Source organism: Pan paniscus, chromosome 21, assembly GCF_029289425.2.
Source record: "Pan paniscus chromosome 21, NHGRI_mPanPan1-v2.0_pri, whole genome shotgun sequence".
Classification (NCBI taxonomy): Eukaryota; Metazoa; Chordata; class Mammalia; order Primates; family Hominidae; genus Pan; species Pan paniscus.
In genome coordinates this window covers 9,730,343-9,749,359 of record NC_073270.2, presented here as the reverse complement: position 1 = coordinate 9,749,359, position 19,017 = coordinate 9,730,343, and the positions used below count along the sequence as shown (strand labels likewise).

General features: G+C 41.2%; 1 protein-coding gene and 1 non-coding gene across 6 annotated transcripts in view; both read right to left on the bottom strand.

Annotated features, from left to right (window-relative positions):
* The window catches only part of PLCB1 (phospholipase C beta 1), a 751,601-nt gene that overhangs the window by 34,735 nt on the left and 697,849 nt on the right, over positions 1 to 19,017 (bottom strand). The window lies entirely within an intron of this gene.
* LOC112437998 (small nucleolar RNA SNORA73 family) lies at positions 18,806 to 19,013 on the bottom strand. The gene has a single exon (XR_003026507.1). It is a non-coding gene; the product is annotated as a small nucleolar RNA SNORA73 family (small nucleolar RNA).

Below are 19,017 nucleotides of genomic sequence, written 5' to 3'. Positions count from 1 at the left end.
CACAGCTCTAAATTGAAATCTGTGCACATTTACACTTACGTGTTTTAAAGAGCTGGTTTAGAGTAGTGGTTTAGAGCATATGAGTTCTAGGGCCAGGCTGCTTCGTTCTTTTTTTTGTTTTTAGACGGAGTCTTGCTCTGTCGCCAGGCTGGAGTGCAGTGGCGTGATCTCGGCTCACTGCAACCTCTGCCTCCTGGGTTCAAGCAATTCTCCTGCCTCAGCCTCCCAAGTAGCTGGGACTACAGGCCTGCACCACCATGCCCAGCTAATTTTTGTATTTTTAGTAGATATGAGGTTTCACCATGTTGGCCAGGATGGTCTCGATCTCTTGACCTCGTGATCCACCCACCTTGGCCTCCCAAAGTGCTGGGATTACAGGCATGAGCCACCGCGCTCAGCCCTGCTTGGTTCTTTTTTTATATTTTCTTTTAATTTTTTATTTTATTTTATTTTATTGAGATGGAGTCTCGTTCTGTCACCCAGGCTGGAGTGCAGTGGCATGATCTCGGCTCAACGCAACCTCCACCTCCTAGATTCAAGCGATTCTCCAGCCTCAGCCTCCCACATAGCTGGGACTACAGGCGCGCACCATCATGCCCTACTAATTTTTGTGTTTTTAGTAGAGATGGGGTTTTGCCATGTTGGCCAGGCTAGTCTCGAACTCCTGACCTCAGGTGATCTGCCTGCCTCGGCCTCCCAAAGTGCTGGGATTACAGGTGTGAGCCACCGCACCCGGCCCTGCTTGGTTCTTAACTCTGTCAGTGAATAGTTGTATGAGCTTGAGCCAGTGGCCAGTCTGCATCTCAGTTTCCTTACATAAAATGAGAATGATGGAGCTGACATCATAGATATTGTGGATGATTACAGAAGACAGCTCAGTGCTTGGGTAGGTAGTAAGAACTCAATATCAAGATTTGAATAATCTCTCATTATTCAAAAAATGGGAAGCAGTGCCCACTTGAGTGTTTGGCTTCTCTTTTATTTCTACGACCACATATAACTATAGCATTTTAGCAGAAAGAGCTTTGAGAAGCAGAGGGTGCAGTCAGCCTAAATTTCCCTCTCTTGTTCTGAAAGCCTGCAGCCATTCTCTCCCAGGACAAACTGTTTACAGATTCTAAGTGTTTGGCTTCCAAGCCCCCAAAATGCAATCCATTTAGAAAAGCATGAAAAATTCCTCTTTTGAAATTCCAAGTGTGGCTCCCAAGCTCTGACTAGTACTAAGAAATGTTAGGCAGAAGAGAGAAAAGAGGGGAAGCTATTCCTCTTTAGCTCTGATCCTTCTGCAGAGTTTGTCTTTCTAAGTGCACCCTGTGGACAACTGACATCAGAATCACTGAGGGGAACCTGCTACAAAGAGACTCTCAGTCCTCATCCCGGACTTCCAGATGTGGGCAAGACAGGCCCATCCCTTGGGCCCTCATGGCCCCCCAGCCCTCCTTCATCCACACATTCCTCATGAGGTGAGTAGCTTAATACACAAGACTATGACTCCTGCACATGGAGACATGGCCTCCCTAATGCTGGGGTACCCAGATGTGATATAAGAAATATATTTAGTCTTTGTCCCAGGTTTCTGGCATAGACCTCCTAAGACGCTTGGGTTCTTCACAGTGATAAGGAGTGCCTTGTGTAAACCCCTTTCAATCATATCTGAATTTATGTTAATAAGTAGATTTAGAATAGGGCCCCTGGAGAGCCTCAGGATAGGGGTGATCACCAGACAGATCAAGTGACTGGAGGGTTGGAACTTTCAGCCTCCCTCACTAACCTGGTGGGAGAGCTAAAGATTGAGTTACAAAAACTCTTAAATAATGATGTAAAGCTTCCAGGTTGGTGAATACATCCATGAACTAGGAGGGCAGCACACCCTAACTCCATAGGATCATAAGCTCATGTTCTTGGGACTCTTCAGACCTTGTCCTGTGCTATGATTTGAATGTGTTCCCTCTAGAGTTAAAATGTTGAAACTTAATGGCCAATGTGATGGTATTAAGAGGTGGGGCAAACAAGAGGTGATTAAGTCAAGAGGGCCCTTTTTCATGAGTGTGATTAAGGTCCTTAGAAAGGCTTTTGATAGCATTGGTCTCTCTTGCTCTTCTGTCTTCCATCATGTGAGGACATGGCGTTCCTCCCCTCTGGAAGATGCAGCCCTTACCAGACAACCGAACCTGCTGGCACCTTGATTTTGGACTTTCAAACCTCCAGAACTGTGAGAAAATAGATTTCTGTTCGTATAAATTGCCAGTCTCAGGCATTTTGTTATAGCAGCACAGAGCAGACTACGATACCCTATATACCTCTTCATCTGGCTGTTGATCTGTATCCTTCTTGATAAACTGTAAATCTAAATGTAAGTAAAGTGGATTTTCTGAGTTCTGTGAGCTGTTCTAGTAAATTATTGAAGCTGAGGACAGTGTTGTGGGAACCTCTGACTTACAGCTGGTTGGTCAGAAGTATGGGTGGTCCAAGTCTTGCAACTGGCACCTGAAGTGGGGGCAGTCTTGTGGGACTTAAGCTGTGGGGTCTGCCCTAAATCCAGGTAGCATCAAAATTGAATTGAATGGTTCGACATTCAGCCGATGTTGGAGAAGAGATTGGTGTCAGAAAACACTCCAACAAGATACCAAAATTCCCTTCCCAACTGGCCCCAAGACCCCTTTTTAGGCCCTCTTCCTCTTCCTCTAATGGCAGACCTTGCAGTCATTTTGCAAAGGTCTAAGTTCAAGAGTGACCAAGGGCTGGGTGTTTGAAAGGGAGTAAGGACAGATCTTGGATGTGTGTCTAATTCTATATACAGAAGATCCTTCATGGTGCAAGAAAGTATAGGAACGGGTGGGAAGTAGAAAGACAAGGTGAAAGGCTATAGATTGAGAGCTTCCTTTTGTCTCAGATCCTGCAAATATTAGGAAGTGGTGATCCTGAGCTTCAGAATCAGAATGTCTGAGGATGGTGTGTGAGAATCTTGCTAGTGTCACTAAATTGATTTAAACAGAAGTCTTCAACCTTGGCTTCATATTAGAATCACTTGGGTAGCTTTTAAAATGCCCAGGCTTTTCCCACCCCTTGAAATGACCATATCAAGATCTTTGGGACTGAGACCAAAACATCAGTATTTCTCAAAGCTCCTCTGATTCCAATATTTAGCTTAGGTTGAGAGTCCTTGTCTCAGAAGGTTAGAAAGGCAAATAAAGAAGTGAGATGGATGGTTGGCAAGGTGTCAGTGTAGTGGAGGTGGGACTTATGGTGAAGGATAAATCATGGGCTCTCGAAAGCTAGTGGCCTCTACTCTGCTCCAGTGGACTTTTGTATGGACCATGTATGGAAGCAGACTTGCCCTGGCCGGATCTTCCCAGACTTCAAGAGACGCTTCAGGTGCTTATGCTTATGTGAAACTTCACACTTTGTACATGTCAGCAGCTAATTCTTTACTGTGTTAATCAATATGATACAAGCCAGGGGAAACAGCTTCTGTCATGATTTGGTGTTTAAGCTACTAGTTTGGGCTTTTGAGTTAGAATCTTCCTACTCAAAGTGTGGTCCACGGACCAGTAACATTAGCATGACCTGGGAGCTCGTTTTAAAGTCAGTAACAAAGTGTACTTGTTACAAAGTGCACCTAGACCTACTCTATTAAAATCTGCATTTTAATAGCACCTCAAGTTGATTAGCATGCATATTAAAGTTTGAGGATCCCTGAGTAGTAGGTTGTACCAGTGTTGTGCTACCAAAACCCAAACCATAGGTGATGTGGTTTGGATTTGTGTCCTCCCTCAAATCTCATGTTGAATTGTAATCCCCAGTGTTGGAGGAGGGGCCTGCTGGGAGGTGATTTTATCATGGGGGCAGATTTCTCCCTTGCTGTTCTCATAATAGTGAGTGACTTCTCATGAGATCTGGTTGTTTAAAAGTGTGTGGCACCTCCCCCTTTACTCTCTTCTTCCTGCTCCAGCCATGTAAGAAGTGTCTGCTTCCCCTTCACCTTCTGCCATGATTGTAAGCTTCCCAAGGCTTCCCCAGCCATGCTACTTGTACAGCCTGCAGAGCCAATTAAACCTCTTTTCTTTATTAATTACGCACTCTCAGGTAGTTCTTTATAGATGTGTGAGAATGGACTAATACAATAGGTGCAATTCCTTTGTGTGATACCAGTTTTGCTGGGTTTCCTGATTATGGAATTATATAGCCCCTGCTGTGTGTCTCTACAATCAACACCTCCCTACAGGACACTTGGCAGCCAGGTGTATCTTCCAATGTGTCCGCATTGCGTACTTAATGCGTATTGTATTCTATAACTGTTGAATGTAATGCATTAAATATGTGAATTATATTATGTTGGTTAATTGTGTTAAACAAATCCTCTGTGTGCTTAGTGATTTTCTTTTTTTTTCCTTCCTGCTTATTTTGTTAGTAACAGAGAGGGATATGTTAAAATCTTCATCTGTGATTCAGGATTTATTTAATTCTCCATATAATTGTCAACCAAAAAAACCCCTGATATAGTTGTTTTAATATTAGATGAAGTAGCCTTAAGGCAGCCCGACCCAATAGAACTTTCTGTAATGATGGAAATGTTCTCTGTGCTATCCCATAGGGTAACCAATAGCCCTATTGAGCATCTGAAATGTGACTAGCACAAAGGCGGGGCTGAATTTTTATATTTTTCTTTAATTAATTTAAATTTAAATAAGCACATGGCTAATGGCTACTGTATTGAACAGCATTACTTTAAGGCAAGAAAATACAGAAAGAACATTTCATAATAAAGAGATCAATGTATTTGAGAAACAATACTAAAAATGTATACACCCAATAATTATACCTTCAAACTATATGAAGCAAAAATTAACAGATCTAATATGCTTAGATATGTTCAAAGAGACAAGGCTTATAGCATGGGAACTTCCTGTATCTTTCCTGCCTCCAAAATACCACAACACCCTAGTCACCAAAAGAACTCATGATCTGTTTAATTGGGAAGAAAAACGTAATCTAGTACTTTATTTTATTTTATTTTATTTTATTTATTTATTTTTTTGAGACAGAGTCTCGCTATATTGCCCAGGTTGGAGTGCAGTGGCGTGATCTCGGCTCACTGCAAGCTCCCCATCCCGGGTTCACACTATTCTCCTGCCTCAGCCTCCCGAGTAGCTGGGACTACAGGCGCCCGCCACCTCACCCGGCTAATTTTTTGTATTTTTTTTTCAGTAGAGATGGGGTTTCACCGTGTTAGCCAGGATGGTCTCAATCTCCTGATCTCGTGATCCACCCGCCTCGGCCTCCCAAAGTGCTGGGATTACAGGTGTGCGCCACCGTGCCTGGCCTAATCTAGTACTTTAAATCTGTAGTCTTTTAAGATGCATGCATATGTTCAGAGGATAAAAGGAAAGATGATCTATTGGATTATGGGAAAAGTGTACTAGAATTTCACTTGTAAGGGAAATTAGCTTTACTCATACCTATTGACACTGGCACCACATTAGTTTGTTAAAAGGTTGTTAGTGACTTACAGGGCTTGAGACCTGAGGAAAGAAGAGGGCACCATACCTTTCCCCTTCCCCCTCCTTTTTTTTGAGACCAGGTCTCACTTTGTTACCCAGGCTGGAGTGCAGTGGCCTGATCATAGCTCAATGCCTTGAACTCCTGGACTAAAGTGTTCCTCCTGGCTCGGCCTCCCAAAGCATTAGGATTACAGGCATTAGCCATGGAACCTGGCCTGTCCCACACGTTCAAGGGCTTGGACAGTGGTGCCCTTGCTTATACGATGACTTTTCAGCTCGTTTCAACACATTCAGTGTACACATGCTCAGATTCAGTGGATTTACAGGCTACCTTATCTATTTTAACCAAACAAACCCTCACCAAATGGACTAAACCCTGCAAAGACATTGAGATGAACCACATTAGCAATTGTGCCAACGGCAAACAAAAGGAGAACGGCAGAGTTGAGAGCTGACGTTTTCTCCTTTCCTACATTCTGAGGTGAAAACAATCAGATATTGCAGGAGAATCCATTTAAAAAGTAATTTTATGAAGAAGACTGTTTGAAATATGTATTTACTTTCTCACAGCTAACAGTGAGCTTTGCCTTAAGTGTATGGCATGTTAATGAAAGTGGCAAGCCATTGTAATTAGCAGGCACTTAAAAATTAAGCATCCATCAGAAAGTCAAACCTTTACAACTGGTAGATGGGAATGAATAAAAGGAGTGTAAAGAAGCAGTAGCCTCGGCAAAGGATGCACACCTTCCATTTTAATCTTCAAATCTGTGTGAGGAATCTTTTTTTTCCCCAGCAGTGACAGCCATTAAAACCAAATATGGAAAAGAAAATCCAAACTTAAGATCAGAGTTTTGGATTCCTGTATCAAAGTGTTAAGTGAGGAGTTTTGAAAATAATAAAGTCTATTCAAACACATGGACTCTCTATATCGAGGGCAAAGATTTGTTTTGAATCATTAACAAATAAAATAAAACATCATTTTCATCTTTATTCTTTCTCATTATTTATATTTTATCATTTAAAATATATATATTATACATTCATTTATGATGAACACATGTGTTAGTCTAGTAATACCTACAACGTAAAAATGAACACACAAATAAGTGAATATGCCTATGATGGGGGTTGTGAGCGTGTAATTTTTAGGGCATGAAATGGAAAAGTTTGGATACCACTGCGTCAAATTACTGGCCTAATATTTAATTTTGTTCTAGTGGAACACTAAAAGGTATTGGGTTGCCAATGCCCAACTTTAATTTTCACAAAAATAAAATTTGCCAAAGCCAGGAGATCCTAACTTTGAAATAGTTACTACTTTACAGGGGTTCCATTATTTATAGTGTAGATATTCCACAAAATTTCTGTCTAGGTGATGGTACCAGGTTATGATTTATTTACAATTTGGTAAAACAAAATGGGTGAAAGGTTGCCATGCTTCAAGTTCAAATACTCATTTTCAACCCAGATTTTGTAGGTTTTCTAATATTTTAAAAACTTAATGTGTAAGTTAACATCAATTAAAGAATATATATCCAAATACATATTTTGGTACAAAACTAATTGTGGTTTTAGCCATTATTCTCAATTGCAAAGACTGCAATTACTTTTGCACCAACCTAAATTTTTCTCTTTTATATTTCGGCCTGTTGTTATTGCCAAATCATTTAACTATTAAGGGAGACGACCACCCATCATATTGTCTTATACCCAATTTCTGCCTCCAAAGAAAGAAGAAGTAAAAACTAAAAGGCAGAAATGGAATCCACAGGCAGATAGCCCAGCACCGCGCCCTGGGCCTGGTAGTTAAAAATCAACCCCTGAGCTAACTGCTTGTGTTATCTATAGATTTCAGACATTGTATGGAAAAGTATCGTGAAAATCCCGTCCTGTTGTGTTCTGATTACCGGTGCATGCAGCCCCCAGTCACGCACCGCCTGCTTGCTCAATCAATCATGACCCTTTCACTCATACCCCCTTAGAGCTGTAGGCCCTTAAAAGGGACAGGAATTGCTCACTCCGGGAGCTCAGTTTTTGGAGACATAAGTCTGCCGATGCTCCCAGCTGAATAAAGCCCTTTCCTTCTACAACTCGGTGTCTGAGGGGTTCTTGTCTGCGGCTCGTCCTGCTACACTATCAAGTCTATGAATAAAACCTATTATGTACAGAATCCACATAATCTCTTAAGTTCAAATCAAAATAATACAAAACACTTCAGTAGAAGATTTTGCATTGCCATGAAGCACTTTATGTGTTTAAAACCACACTTCTGAATAAATTGTAAGGCTAGACTTACAAACAGTCAAAATCAGTAATCATTAGCAAGAAGTTCTAATAATAAATAGCTGTTTATTTGATAAAAGGTAGACAATAGCCACTAAAATTAATTAAATATTAAAAATTCATATTAAAATATCATGCGATTTATATGTAAGCATTTTTTACTGATTGTTTGCTTATCCCTGGGCTTGAGTTAGATGGTTCTGATCATTCTGTCCAGGTTTTTAGACTATTGCAAAGCATGGCATGTGCAGTGGTCAAATCTCATTCAATCTTACACTGATGTCATCATTTCCTTGTTTTATCTGAATAGTGGTTATATAAGCCAAGGTACTTCCAAACCTATAGGCAAAGATTATTAACACCAACTATAATAGGGGTTGGGCAATGTTAATGTCTTATTTCCATTTACTCTCTATTATCCCCAAACAGAGAACACATCAAATAACTAGGTTTTGCAGAAAGCTAAAGAATTAAGGCCCCTGCAAACAAGTTCAACATTTCAATAAAATGACCCCATGATGATACCACAGGTGTGAATCACACATCAAGGATATGCGCTCAGAGTCCATTGAAAACTTAAATTTGAAACTGCAGAGTCTGACAGCTCCCTGACACAAATACAACCAACAGAAACTGTGACCTGCGTGGTTCAGAGCTTATTTCCTTCATTGGCATCCTGGACTTTAATTTTAAGATCAATTAGCACAAGTGTAAGAGTGGAGATATAAGTCAGGAGTTGCATGCACACATATACCCCTTGCCAGCAAAAGGATTTGTCTTATGGAAAGACAGAGGTAGGAAGGCAGAAAAAACTTGATATTCAACAGAACAAAGAATTAAGAGAGCTGTTGATCTTAATCACAATCATTGTACTGATTTCCTTTTAATAAAGATCTGTTTTAGAAGGAAAATGGTAAACAAATTAGCCTCATGATTCCCACAAGGGGAAAAATAATTTGTATTTGTAACAGTCACGATAAAGCATTCTGTTCTTTAAAATATGGCCACAACTAAAAGTAATTATGGTAACAGTGACAAAGAGTATTGTTTTAGAAATGGCTCCATAAAATGATTTAATAGCCATTACTCACACATTTTAAGGAAATTGTCTTGTAGGATAACACCAGGCTATTTCTCTATATAGGTTGCAATCATAGAAAATGGTGATGTCTTATTTTTTTTTAAAGTTATTGTTGTAGGATGCTATGCATGCATATGAAATAAAAGCTGATGGCTGGGTGCAGTGGCTCACAACTATAATCCCAGCACTTTGGGAGGCCAAGATGGGCAGATCACCTGAGGTCAGGAGTTCGAGACCAGCCTGGCCAACATGGTAAAACACCATCTCTACTAAAAATACAAAAATTTTTTTTGTATTTTTGTATTTTGGTTGGGCGTGGTGGCAGGCACCTGTAATCCCAGCTACTCCGGAGGCTGAGGCAGGAGAATCACTTGAACCCAGGAGGCAGAGGTTGCAGTGTGCTGAGATCGCACCACTGCACTCCAGCCTGGGTGACAAGAGCGAAACTCCATCTCAAAATAAATATATATAAAAGAAAAGCTGATTTCAAATTTAAAAAGGGGGGAAGTGATTTAGTACGATATGTAGCTCAGATTATATTTTTCCTGATGAGATTTGGTCTTAAAGGGGTTTCTGCCAAATTCAAATAGAAAATGAAATCAATGGAGGGTTCTGTGTTGAATTTCCTCTTATGGCATTTATGAAGATATTGCCTCCAAAAAGAAAGCATGCAGGCCAAAGTGAAGTTATGAAAGTCTGGAACTTTAAAAGAGGGAATCCACAGCTTGTTCTGAGACCATTTGCTCAAGCCAGTCCTTCTACAGACGTCCCACCTTTGCCAGGCATCCTGCAAGACCTAACTCATTGTTTTCCACCCAGCTCACCACGTTCTTGCTACTGTGTAGCTTCCTCAGAGCACTCACTCTATTTTTGGAGCTTCTGTCAACCTATGGCCCATGTCACACAGTCTAGCCCTTGTCTCATCTCTTCATTCCACTTGGCTATATTGCCCTAGTGAGATTACTAAAAGCAGAGACTGTGCCCTTTCATCTTTAGACGCTTGCCCTATTTCTAGATTGGCTGACTGAGGCACAGGGCTATGCTTGAGGCTTGGGCTTATCTAGGAAGAGACCCATTAATATCGCTTCAGTTCAGTCTGTGAAGCAGTACTTAGGGGCCCTGTGAATGCCAGAGAAGAATTCTCAGTGATTCTATGCGATATGAACAGAACATTGAGGAAAATATGTGAAAAAAAAAATAACATATAAATCAGCCCTGATTAGGTTAGAGTCCACCACACAAGCTTTTTTTTTTTTTTTTGAGACAGAGTCTCTCTCTGTCACCCAGGTTGGAGTGCAGTGGCGTGATCTTGGCTCACTGCAACCTCCATCTCTTGGGTTCAAGCAATTCTCCTGCCTCAGCCTCCCAAATAGCTAGGACTACAGGCACGTGCCACCACGCCCAGCTAATTTTTGTATTTTTAGTAGAGACCGGGTTTTGCCATGTTGGCCAGGCTGGTCTCAAACTCCTGACCTGAGGTGATCCACCTGCCTCGGCCTCCCAAAGTGCTGGCGTGAGCCACCGCACCTGGTCAAGGCTTTTTTTTTTTTTTTTTAAGAATTACTAAAAAATAATGTGACTGAGAAATCAAAAGCAGATAAGCTTTCTAGCATGCTGTGATAATGTTTGATTCCTGGCTTTATTACCTGTGATTTTTGTGACCAGTCACTTACCTGCTTTGAGGTTTCCGTTTCTTCACTCGTAGGGATGTGTGTGGGTGGGTGATGGCAATGGTGTTAATATCTACTTCCAAGCTTTATTGGGACATGACACATAATATTAAATCTAGACACCACTGGATCTGCTGAATCATATGACCCAAGTGACAGAGCTACTTGCATAGCAGCCTGGACCTGTTATAAAACCTTCTCTTGTTCTGGGATCCACTCAAAACTAGCAGCTTCTTGGGTCACTAAATAAATGAATGGGAGTAACACACCCAAATGAGCAATATATTGCCTCCAAAAATTGAAAGAAGCTCACTAGGCATTGTCCATCTCTTTTTTGATTTAGGAGGGGCCAGATGGAATATCTTATCCTTCACTTCAGAAGAATATCTCAACATGTCCCACGCCACTGGACTCCTAGGAATTTCACTGAGGTAGAAGGTCCCTAAACTTTGTCAGATATATCTCCCACCCTCTGACATGCAAATGTCTTGCCAATAAAACTAGAGTAGTTGTTACTTCTTGCTCACTAGGTCCAATCAGCATAATGTCATCTATGTAATGGACTAGTGATGAAAGCCAATTAAGATCCCTGTGAACTAAATTATAACATAGGGCTGGAGAGTTGATATGCCCCTTAGGTAGGACAGTGTAGGTGTATTGCTGGCCTTGACAGCTGAAAGCAAACTGCTTCTCATGAGCCTTATTGACAAGGATGGAAATAAAGGCATTTGCCAGATCAATAACTGCATACCAAGTACCAGGGAATGTGCTAATTAGCTCAAGTAATGAAACCACATCTGGTACAACAGCTGCAGTTGGAGTCACCACCTGGTTAAACTTTCCATGTTACTCTCCATCATCCAGTTTTCTGCACAGGTCAAGTAAGTTGAATGGGAGGATAGTGAGACTCACCCGCCCTGCGACTTTGAAATTCTTGATGGTAGCACTAATCTCTGCCATCCTTCAGGAATGTGGTACTGCTTTTGGTTTACGATTTTCCTAGGTTGAAACAGTTCTAGTGGCTCCCACTTGGCCTTTCCCTCTGTAATAGCCCTCACTCCACAGGTCACAAGAACCAATGTAGCAGTTCTGTCAGGGAATTTATCTATTCCAAGTATACATTTCAGACTAGGAAAATAACCACAGGATAAGTTTAGAGACTCATGAAGTTCACTGTGAGATGGACCTGAATTAAAACTCTGTTGATCACCTGACCTCCATTAGCCCTACTCTGCCTGGTGGACCACAGTGAAATACTGGGCCTTCTGGAATAAGTGTCAGTTCAGAGCCAGTGGTCAGTAGTCTCCAATAGGTCTGATTATTTCCTTTTCTCCAACGCATAGTCACCTGGTAAAACACCATAGGTCCATTTGGAGAAGGATGAGAGGAAGATGAACAGTATAAATTTTCAGTAATGTACAGGAGTCTTTCCTCAAAGAGACTCAGCCTCCCCTTCATTGAAAGGGTTTTGGGTCTATAAACTGGCTCAAGTGTGGGAATTCCTTGAAGGATAGTGACTCTATGCTTTCATGATTCAGGTAATACTTTTTTTTTTTTTAATTTGACATGGAAATTTTCTGCTTACAGAGAGCAAAAAAGAATTTAGTCACCTGCCTATCTCTTTTACTTTCCAGGAACACCATGATCAACTGGCCAGTGCCATGGTTCTCTGTGAGTTAGAGAATTTTGGTTGCTGCCTGACTCCACTGTTCATCATGGTAATCACGGCCACATTGCCTTTGATGGTCGAGTGCTGCCACTTGGCCCCTGCCACCCTGGGATCCAATTATTCCCATTACATTTAGATTTCTCAATTCAGCGACTGCAGTTTCCATTGTAAGTTCTGGCCTACAGAGTAGAGTGTCACAGAGCTCTTCAAGGATGCTGGGACTCCCTCACAAACTTACTTCCCACAGTTATGGTGAAAGGTATGTCTCCAGGACCCTCCCAATGTGAGTGAGTCATTCTTGAATGACAAACCCACTCTAACATCCCAATGTCTCTAAGTCATTTAATACCTCCCTCTACATTAAACCAAGGGAAGTTCCGCATTTCCAGCTTGCTCACTGTGGGTGACCTTCTGGCCCATGTTTCAGCCAACTGACTAAGCAAACTATTACAGCACTTTCCAAATGCCTGAGCTGCAGAATTAAATGCATGCTGTCTGCTTCCTTTATCCATATCAATAAATTCATTTTGATCTAATTTGTGTTTCCCCTACCATTATCCTATGTTCTTAATATGCATTCCCTCACAGTTTTCCACACTTTTCTATTATAAATTAGAAAATGTAAATACTTAATACTTATTTGGAGTATAGCATAAATCCTCATGAGTTGCACTTTGTACATCACCTTTAGGGGCCTCTTTGGACTTGAATGTAGTTACAGGTCTAGAAACAAAGAGGGGTCCTGAATAGAATCAGCATCATCTTGCATGGCAACTGCCTCGGGGGAGGCCCTTAGAGTTTCCTCTGGTGATGCAGGATTAATCCCCTTAGAAGAGGCTGGAGAGGGCTCTTCTGCTGGCAAAGAACCCTCATCATAATTTAGGGGCTCAATGTCCTCAGCTTCATCGGGGCTGAAGCTGATCTCCATTCCAACTTTGAGCAACACATTCTTTCCTAGTTAATACACTGACTTTAACAGTAGACACCTTGTGAGGCTGAGGGTTCAAATTGTGTTGGTTCAGCCAGTCACAGGATGAGATCCTGCATTTGATTTTCAGTGATCTTAGTCCTAAGGCTATAGGAGATAAAGGTCTCCTTGAGGGCAGACATAGCAGCTTTTAGATCATGTATGCAGCATTTGACCTGGGAATTCAAACCCTGAGCTCATTCTTTGTTCAATGACAATAGAAGCCAATCTCTTTGTTACTTTGCCAATCATGTTCAAAAGCATCATATACACAGTCACCAAAATCTTTGCTTCTTATAAGTGGTTGATTAGGAGTATCCAATGGTACTATTTTATATATCTCTATTGACAGAGTACACCATGGACTATCTATCAGTGCCCTCTTTATTAATGGAAACAGAGTTATTAGCATCGTTAAACCTAATCAGATGAGAGAACCAATGCCAGAAACCTCAGGACCAATTCAGGAAACTCATCCTAAAAATTCTCTTCCTCTAGAACCACTCTTGGGACAAAAGTCTGTATTAGTCTTGGTTCTCCAGAGAGACAGAATCAATAGTGTATGTGTGTGTGTGTAATACCCCATCAGCTCTCCTCATTCTCAGGCCATCAGACTCAGACCAAATGAATGGGCACCCTGTGGACCAGTCAAGTTAACACATACAATTAATTAGCATATTATGTATAGATTGAAAAAATGGCCACAGTTATTTTTCAGCTCCTCCTATTAACACTTAAAGTCTACTTCTTTCCCACTTGAATCTGGGCAGGTATTGGGGTTTGCTTTGGACAGTAAAATGTGGTCAAAGTGACAATATGCCAGTTTTGGGCCTAGGCCTTAAGAAGTCTATGCTCCTGCTTTTGAGCAAGCTCTGATTAGCCTGCTAGAAGAAGAGAGACACAGGGCCCAGTCACTCCTGCTGTCCCAACTGCCAGCCAGTCAGCTGCCAGCCAGGTAGGTAAGACCATCCTCAACTAGCCAGACTTCAGTTGATCTGCTAGCTGAACACAGATACCTGCCTAAGATCAGCTGGGATCAATGAAGCCCAAGGCAAAGCAGCAGAAAGGTTCAGCTGACCCATAGACTTGTGAGCAGTAACATGGTTATTGTCTCAACAGTGATTTGTTTTCAAGTCACTAAGTTTTGAAGTGGTTTGTTATGCAGCCAAAGCTCACTGACCCAGATGCCTTGTCAGTCATTTTAAGTTAGAGGCATCTGCTTTGGACCATTTCCTGTGCCCTCTGAGGTGGGAATCATGAAATATGTATGGAGAAACTTTTAAATCTATTATGCAGTTTATGAAAGATAAACTCTCATAAGCTGGTTCTACATGTATATGCATTGTCATTATAGACAGACAGCCCTACTCAAGAGTCCACAAATGAATTCGAACCACAATACTCAGGACAGGCTAGTAACACAAGATACGCCTGGAATTCTTTGTTTCATAAATGAGTAGATTGCTATATATAAGTCATAATAGAATTGGATGAATTACTTTTTATACAGCACAGATCTCTAAAGCCTGTGGTTAGGGACTTAAAATAAGGTTTCATGGGTATAACCAGAAAAAAAAAATACTCATAAAAAGGAAAGAATGTGACAATGGTGGAGACCCCGAAATAGGTCTAACAAAGTAACCAAAAGCAGACAAAAAGCCACGTCCGTGGTCTATCAAGCCTGCTACCAGCCTCACCTCAAGGGCACTCCGAATTCATCTCCTACTCATCTCCTGTGGCTCTCGGTCCCTCTTGCTCTTGCTGCCTCATCGTTCAACAAGCCAGGCCCTTAGCTTTTGAAATTTACTCTTCCTAGAAACCTCTTCCTACAGATCCCTTATGGCTCACTCAACTCCTCTCCTGTTACGGTTAATTTTATGTGTCAATTTGCTGGGACACAGAGTGCTCAGATATTTGGTCAATCATTATTCTGAATGTTTCTGTGAGGGTGTTTTTGGATGAGATTAGCATTTAAATCAGTAGCCTGAGCAAAGCAGATTACCCCCCCCCTAATGTGGGAGGGCCTCATCCAACCAGTTGAAGGCCTGAATAGAACAAAGGTTAACATTCCCCCGAGTAAGAAAGAATTCTCCTGCCTGATGGCCTCTGAACTAAGACATTGGTTCTTTTCTATTCTACAGCAGCCTGTGGCTTTTTTTTTTTTTTTTTTTTTTTTCTGAGACAGAGTCTATCGCCCAGGCTGGAGTGCAGTGGCGCGGACTTGGCTCACTGCAACCTCTGCCTCCCAGGTTCAAGCAATTCTCCTGTCTCAGCCTCCCGAGTAGCTGGGATGACAGGCATGCACCACCACACCCAGCTAATTTTTGTATTTTTAATAGAGATGGGGTTTCACCATGTTGGCCAGGCTAGTCTTGAACCCCTGACTTCAAGTGATCTGGCCGCCTTGGCTTCCCGAAGTGCTGGGATTACAGGTGTGAGCCACTGTGCTGACCAGCAGCCTGTGGCTTTTGAACTCAAACTGGAACATCTGCTCTGCAGATTTTGGACTTGCCAGCCTCCATAATCACATGAACCAATTCCCTTGCAATAAATCTCAAACACATACACATACGTATGTAAGGGTGAATATCTCCTATTGGTTCAATTTCTCGGGGGAACTCTGACTGATATATCTCCTTTCTGGAGGTCACCTTCTCGGTGAAGTCTTCCATAATTATCCTATTAAACCAGAAAACTATCCCCTATCCCTCTTTCTTTCTTAATTCTCTGTAGTTTCTTTTTACTACATCCAACATGCTATAACTTTACCTCTTTATTTTATGTATTGCTTGCCTATGAAAACTTAATGGGAGCAGGGATTTTTGCTCATCTTTCCCCTCACTTCCCCAGGCTTCTCCAGCATGCAGAACAATGCCTGGCACATAGTACATGCTCAATAAATATTTGCTGAATATTTATTCAACAAATAATATTGAATGAATGAACTTGAAAAGAAAGAAATTCAGTAGTTCAAATGTTGCTTTTGATCAGATTTTTTTTTTCTGAGCTCTGAAGATTTCACACATACAACCCACAAGAAATGTGGTTGTAAAGGTCTGCATAACTGCCACAGAGAATATTCCAGAAGGATGGGCAAGAGCATGGAAGGGAAAAAAGACCTTTCAGATACTTCACCTGGAAAAGCAGACATTAGGGAAGGTATGAATAAATGGAGGAAACAGAATTCGTTGTTAGCGTATTAGTTTTTTACAGCGGCTATATTGACTTACCAAAAATTGAGTGGCTTAAAACAATAGAAATGTATTCTTTCACAGTTCTGGAGGCCAGAAATCTGAAATCAACATGTCAGCAGGGCCACACTCCTTTGGGGGAATCAGTTCCTTGCTTCATTCACTTCCTAGTAGCTGTCACCATTCCTTGACCTGAGCCTGCACCACTCCAATCTCTGCCTCTGTGGACACATTGCCTCCTCCTCCTCTTCTTTCTGTGTGAAATCTCTCCCTGCCTCACTCTTTTAAGGACATACATCGATATGGTTTGGCTGTGTCTCTACCCAAATCTCATTTTGAATTGTAGCTCCCATAATCCCCATGAGTAATGGGAGGGACCCAGTGGGAGGTAACCGAATCATAGAGGTGGGTTTTTCCTGTGCTGTCCTCATGATAGTGAATAAGTCTCATGAGATCTGATGGTTTTATAAAGGACAGTTCCCCTGCACATGCTCTTTTGCCTGTCGCCATGTAAGACATGCCTTTGCTCTTCCTTTGCCTTCCGCCATGATTGTGAGACCTCCCCAGCCATGTGGAACTATGAGTCCATTAAACCTCTTTTTCTTTATAAATTACCCAGTCTCTGGGAGGTCTTTATTGGCAGCATGAGAACAGACTAATACACACATAATTGGATTTAGGGCCCACATGGAAGACCCAAGATAATCTCCTCATTGCAAAATCCTTACCTTTATAACATCTTTAAATATCTCTTTTCCAAACAAGGGAACATTCACAGGTTCCAGGAAACAGGATAAGGACATGTCTTTTTGGTGACCACCACTCAACTCATAACAGTGAGATAAGAAATTGGATTGTGCCGTGATTCCACAATGACAATCCTTAAGGTTGTTGTCCAGCTGCCGACATGAGGGTACTTTCTGAGGGATGTGGGCCTTTGTAATCAAGACAACTAAACCCTCTCAGGGTTCCCTAAGGACTCAAACTAATTCAAATTAATAAGTAAAGTTTTAAACAGTTACTTATTAAGGTAAAGTTCGTTTTCAGGAAGCCATGTGCTGAAAGCAAGACCAAGCGTTTTCTTTAGACAAGGGAGTCACCTGTGGGTCAGGCTTTCGATTCTGATTCTTTTCTCTCACTTCTCCTAATCTTATGATAGGGATTCCTATAATCTGGCTCAAGAGTTATCATGTGCTCTAATCCATGGAAAGGCAATACATTGCACTTCACACTCAAATTTTTAAAATGTTATCAAGGTCATCTCTTAAGCAATCTCTTAAGCAGAACAAGGACATGCGAAGAGATCCAAGTTCAGAATTTCTGGCTGTTTTTCCTGATGCTAGTCTCTATATCCCATGACTGTATTTTCGCCTTTCCCTGATGTTCAGGAGGCTTGAAACTTTTAAATGAAATTTAATTAGTTTAAAGTATTATAATGGGCAGTTTTCAGGACAAAGTGTTCCACAATTTATTTAAATATCCCATATGACCCTCCAGTTCCCTGAGTAAGTATAAACAACTATTCTATCTAAATTTTAAGATGCTAAATTTTATTATACCCAGAAATAGTTTCTTTTTGCTGTTAGAAGTGGAACCACTCAAGTCTCTGACCTTACCATTCCTAGGCCAATAAAATATCTATTAAAAGGTCATATGCCAGTGACATGTAATATCTACTGAGTGAATTCATAAGTCGGATTCTGGCATTAAAAACTCTTTGAAAATTAAACTTTCACTACCCTGGGCACCCTGCCTATGGGATAGCCCTGCTACACAAGGAGCAATATGAAAGAAAGAAAGAAGCACAGAAAGAAAGAAGGAAAGAAAGGAAGAAAGGAAGAAAGAAAGAAAGAAAGAAAGAAAGAAAGAAAGAAAGAAAGAAAGAAAGAAAGGGAAAGAAAGAGAGGGAGAAAGAAAGAAAGAAAGAAAAAGAAGAAAGAAAGAAAGGAAGGAAGAAAATTAAATTTCAACTGAAAATGGGGAAATATCTGTGAAATTTATTTCAAAAATTCATTTAGCAAAATATAAATAACTAGCTGGGCATGGTGGTATGTGCCTGTAGTCCCGGCTACTTGGGAGGCTGACGTGGGAGGATCGCTTGAGCCCAGGAGTTTCAGGCTATGGTGAGCTACAATTGTACTACTGCACTCCAGGCTGGGTGACGGAGTGAGAGTTTGTCTCTAAAATAAATAAATAAGTAACAACATAAACTTTTATATTTTGGGGCTTAGTTTTTAGGAAAAAAGAGGCACATTATAATAAAATAGACTGGTGGGATTTATTCAACATCTCAATATCTAAGGTATGGCCTGAGGTCTTAGTGATGGACTCCACTATTTCTTTAAAAATTAATCAATTAATACAGTAAAATAAATTAAAGCAAATTTTTCTTAAACATGTAAGACAAATTACATGTTTTAGATCCAGATTGGGTGCTCTAGGGGGCTATTTCCTGCATGGTTTCTCTCCTCCGTCATTATCCACAGGACTCTGAGAAGTTGTAGGAATACGCATGTGCAGAGTTGAGGCCCAGCTTCATCTCCAATGTCATGGAAAAGGACTGTATATCATGGGGACAGAGCCCTGTGCTCCCCTATGCTACTTGGACACAGCCTGGGGAGAGAGTGACCTCCTGGGTGTATCCACATTGGAGAC